The sequence below is a fragment of the Cupressus sempervirens genome, chromosome 5 (genome assembly GCF_028749045.1).
Source record: "Cupressus sempervirens isolate cs-2001-9-10 chromosome 5, ASM2874904v1, whole genome shotgun sequence".
Classification (NCBI taxonomy): domain Eukaryota; kingdom Viridiplantae; phylum Streptophyta; class Pinopsida; order Cupressales; family Cupressaceae; genus Cupressus; species Cupressus sempervirens.
This window is the reverse complement of record NC_143122.1, coordinates 198,926,426-198,936,016: the sequence shown is the minus strand read 5'-3', so window position 1 is coordinate 198,936,016 and position 9,591 is coordinate 198,926,426. Positions and strand designations below refer to the sequence as shown.

The following is a 9,591-nucleotide window of genomic DNA, read 5'->3' as shown; positions in this document are numbered from 1 at the left end:
GAGACCGACTTCATGATTGGCACAATCTAGAGCCTTGCCACAAGGCCGATCTCCCTTGATAAGAAATATAAATAAATCCCTCGTGTGCCTTAAAGTTTGGTTGGACCAATTGATTCCATCACTATCAATTAAACAAACAGCTTATGCACGTTTGGACAGGAGACATGTTATCTGGAAATTGCAGGCGATTGCAAGTAAAACTGTTGATTATTAACTTAAATTTTGTGACCTCCTAAATTGGTTGGCCACATGATGTCTACCTGTGATGTTTCCATGGTTAGAAACCACATCTCGGTAGATCAGAAGCTACCGCACATGGAAAGCGTGGGCAGCCAGAGGAAGCAGGGGACGACAGGAGATGCTTTTATCATACCCACTTTTTGAGAAATAAGATGCTTGTGGCCGAGATTCTCTCGTTCTGTCTACCTGTCATGGTGAGTTGTATAAATCATGTTAATACCCAGGCAGAACATCATCACAATCAGAGTCATCTTCTATCATTAAAGTAAGCAAATCACAAAAGAATGAACATCTCCATTACAATGCCTTCTCTCTCTCGTCTCTCCTCTCTAGGGGGGCCAGCCATGGCCCTCCACTCTCCTCGCAAGCATCATTTTCATAGTCGGTCAAAGAGCATGCCCTCCACCCTGCAACTGCAGGCTGGGCGCCCAATTCTCACAGAGGAGTTTGAAAGATTGGAGGAGTCTTGTTCTTCTTCTTCCTCATGTTTCGGAACTGATTGGCTCGCCCAAGCATTGGATGTGTTGGTGAGTTGCTATTCCAATCTGTCAAATACAAAGATGGAGGTCGTGTTGGGGAGCAAATGGATGAACGCACATCTGGATGACATACCATTGCAGAAATCAGGAAGCAGCACGCATGGGTGCAGGCAGCGCTTCGCGGCCTTGGCCCTGCTCTCTCTCCCTCCCTCTCTGCGTATGCCCTTGAAAGAGCACGAACCGCCCTCTCTGTTTGGTTGAGCAAGAAGAAGGACACACACGCCCAGCTGGAGAAATGCATGTCCATTCTGAGGCGAATGGCAGAGAAGCTCAACGTTGAGGTTGTTAATTATTGTTAGTTGGACAGCTGTTATTTCTGACCCGGAAATAGCAGTAGTATTTACGGGTAGTTTGGACAGCTGTTCGTCTTTATCTATGAATAGCAATTGTATTTATGGGTGGTTTGGACAGCTGTTTGTCCACTTGCCAAGAATTAGTAAATGGTTATTATTTACTAATTTTAGAGATTCTCTTTTGAACACCTTGCAACCAATTCTATTATTGGCTGTCGAGTTGTCTTAATCTTAGCCGTTGGTTTGATTTAATCTCGGTCGTTGGTTTACCAACAGGAGTAGTATAAAAAGGGGTCATTGGGTCATTTGGATAAGAAGTTTTGGAGAAAAGTTTGCAGTGTTAGCAAACAGTCTTGCAGTGTTAGCAAGGGCGCAGTGTTAGCGTGGGGATAGCAGTGGGGAATATCAGCGGAAGAAATTAGAAGGTTGTCAGAGTTCTGCCAGTGAGAGGCAAAGAATTTTGTATCTCTTGATTTGCTGAAGTTTAATATAATTCCTCATCTGTAGAACTGGTTTTCCCTTAGGGGTTTTTCCAGGGACAATTTGTCAAAAAATATTGTGTTCATTGTGTTGCGCATTTTTTTCCATATTTTATAAGTGAAGTTGTAGTTGTGTTATTTTTCGATATTAGCTGAGAATTTGTTTTTAGCGGTTTAATAATCATTTATGATAGGAGATTAATAATCAGTGACTGCAATAGTTTGATTTTTCACATGGTATCAGAGCATTGTTAAGGGTAGAAAAGTTTTGCCCTAGGAAAGAAATTTTGATTTCTTTAGATTTATTATTGCTTTAAACCCTTGAGATGGCTTCAGCTGGTTTGAGAGATTAGGACAGATTGGATGGTGCCTCAAATTTTGGTGTCTGGAAGGCCAGAATTTCTTTATTGTTGGAAGAGAATGGTATCAAGGATTATGCTACCAGTGGTGTACCTGTACCAACGGATGCAACACAGCTTGCAACATATAGGAAGGACGATGCCAAAGCGAGGAGGATTATCCTTGATGGTGTCAAGGATCATATTGTTCCACATATATCGGAGCTAGATACAGCAAAGAAGATGTGGGACGCCATTCTAAATCTGTACCAAAATGCTACCACCAACAGGAAGTTGATTCTCAGAGAGAAGCTAAAGAATACCTGGATGAATCAGGGAGAAGACGTCACAAGTTACCTCACCAGGCTCAGACTTGTCAAGGATGAGTTAGCAGCTGTTGGAGATAGCCCTAGTGATGATGAGCTAGTGAGAATAGCCCTAAATGGGTTTACTAAACAATGGAGTGTCTTTGTTCAAGTTGTCAGTGGATGAGATACTTTACCGAGTTGAGATCGACTATGGACTGATTTCACTTAGGAGGAGTTTAGATTAAGTCTTGTCAATGGGGCCAACAAGAGTCAGAAAAATGAGGTGGAACAAGAGAACGTTGCCCTAGCGGGTAAAGGGAAAGCAAAGAAGGGATCTAGCAAAGGATCAAATTCACAAAGTGAAAAGAAGAAGAAGGACCTTTCTAAGGTCAAGTGCTTTGGATGTCACGAGTTTGGCCACTATGTCAGTGATTGCCTAGAGAGGAAAAAGGGTAAGAAGCAGGTGGCAGCTTCAGCAAGTGCAAAAGAACTCTCCAGCAAAATGGAAGATGAGTTTGCACTCATAGCTTGTATGGTTAGCTCAACCTCACAGTGTGTTTGGTATATAGATAGTGGGGCATCATTTCATATGACAGGAGTTAGAGAGTACTTCTCCAATTACAAGGAGGAGGACACCAACATCCAGATTTCTATGGGAAACTTGTCCAAACTCAACCCTGTTGGGAAAGGGACTGTTCAGTTTCAGAGGGAGAATGGAAAGATAATTCCTCTTCATGATGTGTTATATGTGCCAGGCTTAGGTATGAATTTGATTTTTGTATCTGTTCTTCAGGATAGGGGGTATAATGTACTCTTTAGAGGGACACGTGTGTTGATTAAGAACAAGGATTGGAAATCACCCATAACTATTGGAGTTAGGAGTGGTCGCCTTTATAGATTGCAGTTTGATGCTCCTAAGGCACTTATGAGCAATAGTAATCCTAGAGATCTTGGAGAGCTATGGCATAGGAGGATGGGCCATATTCATCATGGAGCACATAGATTGCTTCGTGAGACCGTGACAGGTGTTCTAGAGGTGAGCACAGAGCATGATGATGTATGTAAGGGATGTGTGTTGGAGAAGTTTGCAAAAGCATCTTTTCCAAGGAGTGACACCAAATCTAAGGGTGTTCTTGATCTAGTACATTCAGATGTTTGTGGACCAATGTCGACAAAATCTCTCAGAGGATATGAGTACTATGTTACTTTTATTGGTGATTTCTCTAGAAAGACCTAGATATACTTCTTGAAGACTAAGGATGAGGTTTTCAGTCGATTCCAAGAGTTCAAGGCTCTTGTGGAGAACTCGACAGGAAAGAAGATAAAGGTTCTTCGGTCAGACAATGGAGGCGAGTATAAAGGAAATGTCTTCCAAGAGTTCTGCACCAGAGAAGGAATCAAGAGAGAATGGACTATTCCTTACAATCCACAGCAGAATAGAATTGCTGACAGGAAGAACCATTCTATATCGGAGGCAGCAGGAGCTATGCTACATGACCAGGACATGCCCAGTTACTTATGGGCAGAGGCATGTAATACAACAGTCTACATTCAGAATAGAGTTCCACACAAGGTGCTAGGGAAGATGACACCAGAGGAGGCTTTCACAGGGAAGAAGCCAGATGTTAGTCACTTCAGGATATTCGGGAGTTTGGCATATTGCCATATTCCTGGAGATACACATACAAAGTTAGATCAGACTACAGAGAGGGGGTACTTTGTTGGGTACAGTGAGACCTCAAAGGCATATAGGATTTTCATTCCAGGAACTAAAAGAATTATTGTCAGACAGGATGTCAAGTTCATGGAGGACAAGGCATTCAGGAGATCCAGAGATTTTCCAGTAGATGATTAGAGTAAGCAGCCAACAGAAGCTCCAAGACCAAGTCTAGCGCAGCAAAGCTCAAGTACAATTACCAGTACGGGTGTAGACTCAGTTAGTGAAGATTCACAGAGTATGGAGCAACAAGTGCAACAAGAAATGCATCTAGAAGACTTAGAGGTTGACATTTCATCCTCTACAGTTGGCAGCAGGAATCATGTGGTTCTAGATACACAAAGGGATACTCAGGAGTTTGTGGGAGCTCCTAGGAAGAGTACTAGACAGCAAAGACAACTAGCCAAGTTCAATGACTATGTGGCATTAGTTAGTCAGTTGGTAGATAGTGATCCTTCTAGCTATTAGGAAGCTGTAGAACATCAGGTATGGCGAGATGCTATGGTTGAGGAATATTCTTCAATAATGCAGAATGATGTGTGGGAGGTAGTATCTAGACCAACAGATAGGGTTGTAGTTGGATCACGCTGGATCTATAAGATAAAGCACTGTGCAGATGGTAGCATCGAGAAATACAAGGCTAGGTTCGTGGCAAAGGGGTTCTCTCGGAAGGAGGGAATAGACTATGAGGAGATATTTGCTCCAGTTGCCAGGTATACTTCTATATGAGCTGTAATCTCACTTGCAACACAAATGGGATGGCAAATCCATCAAATGGATGTCAAGACAGCATTCCTTAATGGTGAGTTGAAGGAGGAGGTATACATAGAACAACCAAAAGGATTTTTAGCACATAGCAAAGAGACCCACATGTGCAGATTGAAGAAAGCATTGTATGGACTCAAGTAGGCTCCTAGAGCATGGTATGAGTGCATTGATACATACTTGCAGAAAATGGGCTTTGTGAAGAGTGAAGCAGATGCTAACCTCTACTACATGATGGTTAGGGGTGAGATTCTCATTCTTGTTCTTTATGTGGAGGACCTATTTCTTACAGGTTCACTAGGGCTCATAGTGGATTGCAAGAGGAACCTTGCAGAAGAGTTCGAGATGAAGGATTTAGGACTTATGCACTACTTTCTAGGCATGGAAGTGTGGCAGATAGATGGGAAGATTTTCCTTGGTCAAGGGAAATATTGCATTGAAATCTTGAAGAAATTTGGGATGGAGGATTGCAAAGCCATGTCTACACCAATGATCACGAATTGGAGGAAGGTAGATACTTCTAAGGAGAAAGATGTAGATCCTACATTATATAGACAGTTGATTGGTTTTCTTATGTATTTGGTTAACACTAGGCCAGATATAGCATTTGCAGTAAACTCTCTTAGTCAGTTCATGGTTGAACCAAAGAGAATGCATTGGATAGCGGCTAAGCATGTGCTACGTTACTTGCATGGTACAATCGAGTATGGGATTAGATATGTTCGAGGTGAAGGTATCAGGTTGATAGGCTATACTGATGTAGATTGGGCAGGAAGTACAACAGACAAAAGGAGCACTTCAGGGTGTTGTTTCAGCTTGGGATCAGGAGTTGTATCTTGGTTCAGTAGGAAGCAGAAGTCTGTGGCTCTAAGTTCAGCAGAAGCAGAATACATAGTAGCTAGCATGCTGACATGTGAAGCTATATGGCTTTGGAAGTTGTTAGTAGCCTTGTTTGGTCAGAAGGTTGAGACTACTATGATACATTGTGACAATCAGAGTTGCATCAAGTTGTCTGAGAATCCAATGTTTCATGATAGGTCTAAACATATAGATATCAGATATCACTTCATCAGAGATTGTGTACAAAGGGGAGTTGTTCGACTACAATACATACCTACAAATGAGCAGGTAGTAGACATTCTGAAGAAGGCTTTGGGAAAGGCAAAATTTATCTTCTTCAGAGATAAGATGGGTGTCATGCAGAACAGCTTCCTCGCTAAGAGGGAGTGTTAATTATTGTTAGTTGGACAGCTGTTATTTCTGACTCGGAAATAGCAGTAGTATTTATGGGTAGCTTGGACAGCTGTTCGTCTTTATCTATGAATAGCAATTGTATTTATGGGTGGTTTGGATAGCTGTTTGTCCACTTTCCAAGAATTAGTAAATGGTTAGTATTTACTAATTTTAGAGATTCCCTTTTGGACACCTTGCAACCAGTTCTATTATTGGTTGTTGAGTTGTCTTAATGTTAGCCGTTGGTTTGATTTAATCTCAGTCGTTGGTTTACCAACAGGAGTAGTATAAAAAGGGGTCATTGGGTCATTTGGATAAGAAGTTTGTAGTGTTAGCAAACAATCTTGCAGTGTTAGCAAGGGGGCCGTGTTAGCGTGGGGATAGCAGTGGGGAATATCAGTGGGAGAAATTAGGAGGTTGTCGAAGTTCTGCCAGTGAGAGGCAAGGAATTTTGTATCTCTTGATTTGCTGAATTTTAATATAATTCCTCATTTGTAGAACTGGTTTTCCCTTAAGGGTTTTTCCAGGGACAATTTGTCCAAAAATATTGTGTTTATTGTGTTGCGCATTTCTTTTCGTATTTTATAAGTGAAGTTGCAGTTGTGTTATTTTTCGATATTAGCTGGGAATTTGTTTTCAGCAATTTAATAATCATTTATGATAGGAGATTAATAATCAGTGACTGCAATAGTTTGATTTTTCACAGAGGATAAAGCAGGAGCAGCAATCGACGTCAACCATGCAAAGGCCATCACCATCGTGGTCTGCTCTACCCTCGTCGCTGCTCTTTCCTTCAAGACATCCCACATGAGGATGCCATCTCTTCCTCTTCCTTCCCATTTCACTTGTCTGCATCACAAGCTCAAGGAGGCATTTGAGATGAGAAAGAGGTCATCAAGGTCCCTACAGGAGTTAGAGGCAGCAGATATTGCACTGGCAAATCTCAACAATCTTCTCAACTCCAACTCCAAATTGCACCTCTCTCCATCCACCTTGGCTCTGAATAAATTGGAGACTGCTCTTCCCCTCCTCGAACACAAAATCAACAAGCTATTCAAGTCTCTCATCTCTACCAGAGTTGCGCTGTTGAACACGCTTTCTTCTCAGTGACTTACTCAATGCCCAAGAAATTATTGACGAGCAGCCAGATTGGCCTTTTAAACAGTCTGGGACCTCCAAAATGCATGTAAGATATGTGTATCAATACTGCTGTGATGATTCAACCTTTTCTTCAATACAAAAAAATAGAACACTCACAATATTCCTCTCATCATGTTTAATAATCTTTACTGTCTTCTTTACAGCTGCATTTGCAATTCTTTTAATGACTATATACAGTGTTGTTACATATAATTAATCTCAAGTGAAACCCATGAATATGTAATTTCTATAAATAATGCCCACGTATAACTGTGTGCATGCGTGGAAGTCTTTGGAACACTCTATTCTTGTTTCTCTCAAATTTTGAATTCTTAAATATCACATGCTAAGGCTTGATTTCTAGACTAAAAGTGTTAAATAGTCAAAGTTAACTTACTCTTTGTAAACTAAAATTTCCAAAGTTTTCTTTTAGCTTCACTCTTTGGCAAGCCTCAAGAATTTTAAAAGGCTTTGGGATTAAGTATATAAAGTTGAAGTATATAACATTGAAGCCTTTTAGATATGACAGAGATGACCACTAAACATACTCACTTCAAATAGGTATAATCATATTTTACTAGAGAACAATTTATATAGTAAATAGATTTCAAGATGCTCAATGTCATGACAACTTATATTTTACTAGAGAACAACTTATTTAGTAGATAGATCTCAATACACTAAAGGTTTAGTTAGCTGTAGGAATACAAAAATGGGAATAGGAATACTTATTTGGAATACTTATTCTTGAATAGAAAATGGGGTTATGTATTCCTATTCTTGTTTGGTTCACTCAGAAATCAATGCAAAATTCATAGAATAAAAAATTTATGTTTTCTAAAATTAAAAAAATTGGAATAGGAATACATATTCCAATTCCACCTATTTAGGTGGAATAGGAAATGATCATTTATTCAAAATTTTAAAAATATACAAATGTCTATTCCACTTGTATTCCTGTTGCCAAACGGGCCCTCAATGTCATGACAAGTTATATATTTTACTAGAGTACATTTTATATTTCAAGAATCAAATGTCTAATCAAAGAAGTGAAATCAAAAGAGGATAAAATGATAAACCACATTGAAGGACATTGAGTGTGTGATGATATAGCTAACATAAAATGGTAACAAGAATACTTTAATGTGTCTCTGAAATATATAACTTAAAACTCAACAAATAGGTATGATGTTTTCTAGATTAGAATCTCTAGAAGCTATATTTATAAGATTCATAAGTTTCATACTATACTATATCAATAGTATACATGGATGTGTCTCTAGTGTTTCTCATTATAAGAAATATAAGATAGCTATGTGATAAAAAAGGAACCAAGAAAATAATTTATTTTTTATTAAAATAATGAAGACGTGCAATATATTCAATGTCATCTAAAATGTCATTAGAAAATGTTGTATTATCAACATCATCAATAGGTACAAGTAAATCCATCTAGTATGATATGTTAAGTCTAGAAATTGTAAGCCCACAATGCTATGAAATTCTATCACCTCCAATGCCAAGGGATCTCATTTTTAATTTGAAGGTAAGAGCTATTTCATCAACAAATGAGGGTTGCATCTCTTATTTCAATGTATGATCACATTGATAATTATCAATTAACCATACACAAGCTTTTGAATCCTACCATTCAAAAAATTATTTTTGAAGTTTTAGATAGTAGCCAAAAAGATGGTGGGCAAGCCCCGAAGAACAAAAAGGCTAAAAATTCAGCTAGAGGTTTCCTCCCAGTCATCTAACCGATACCAACTTTAAACTTCAAAAAATATATAATGTTTATAGCTAAATTTATAGTACCAGTAGTCCTAAAACTAGCAGAAAGAAAAAACTAAAAAGAAAACTAGTTAATCATAACCAACACCAATTAATAGTTCATCATAACCAACACCATAATAACAAAATAATAAACAAGACCCAGGGCTAGCTACCCTCCTTCTTTCTAGGATCCTCATCCTTCTTCTCCTTAGGTGTGTCATGTTCACATCCTTCCCCTCCACCTTGACAGGTTATTCTAGGATTGTCTTCAACCAGTCCTCTACTAGGAACCCATAAATGGATCAGGTTGTCTCACTCTCCTTTCCCAGGTCCTTCTCATCTTTATTCACCTGCAAAAATTAAAGGGTGGTGGCCATGGAATGCATGAATTTGGTGGAGAATTCTACCCAAGTGTCAAATTTCTAGTAGATACCAATGTGATTGTCTTCCAAATCCCTCATCAACTACTCAAGCCTATCTAGTTTAGTCTTTTTATGGCTCTGTCCATGGCTATGCTTTCCTTTCTTCCCCCAACCTTGAGGAGTATCTTTCCTGGGGGAGGTGATGTCTCCCCCCCACCTCTAGCTAGGGTAGCTTTGAGGGTTTTAGAAATATGAGAGGTGCTAAGAGGGATGGGGATAGGATTTGTGCCCTGAGGTCATCTCTTTTTTTTTGTAGGTTTAACTTCATTTTTGGTAGATTCAGAGCTAGAATCAAGCTTTGGGGGGGCTTAAATTTTCCAACTAGAGGCATTTTTTGGTTC

At 39.4% G+C, this 9,591-nt stretch overlaps 1 pseudogene; it reads left to right on the top strand.

Moving 5' to 3' along the window:
• The first annotated feature begins 524 nt into the window (after positions 1-524).
• On the top strand, positions 525-7,022 carry LOC149555079 (uncharacterized; annotated as a pseudogene).
• Positions 7,023-9,591: the final 2,569 nt, after the last annotated feature.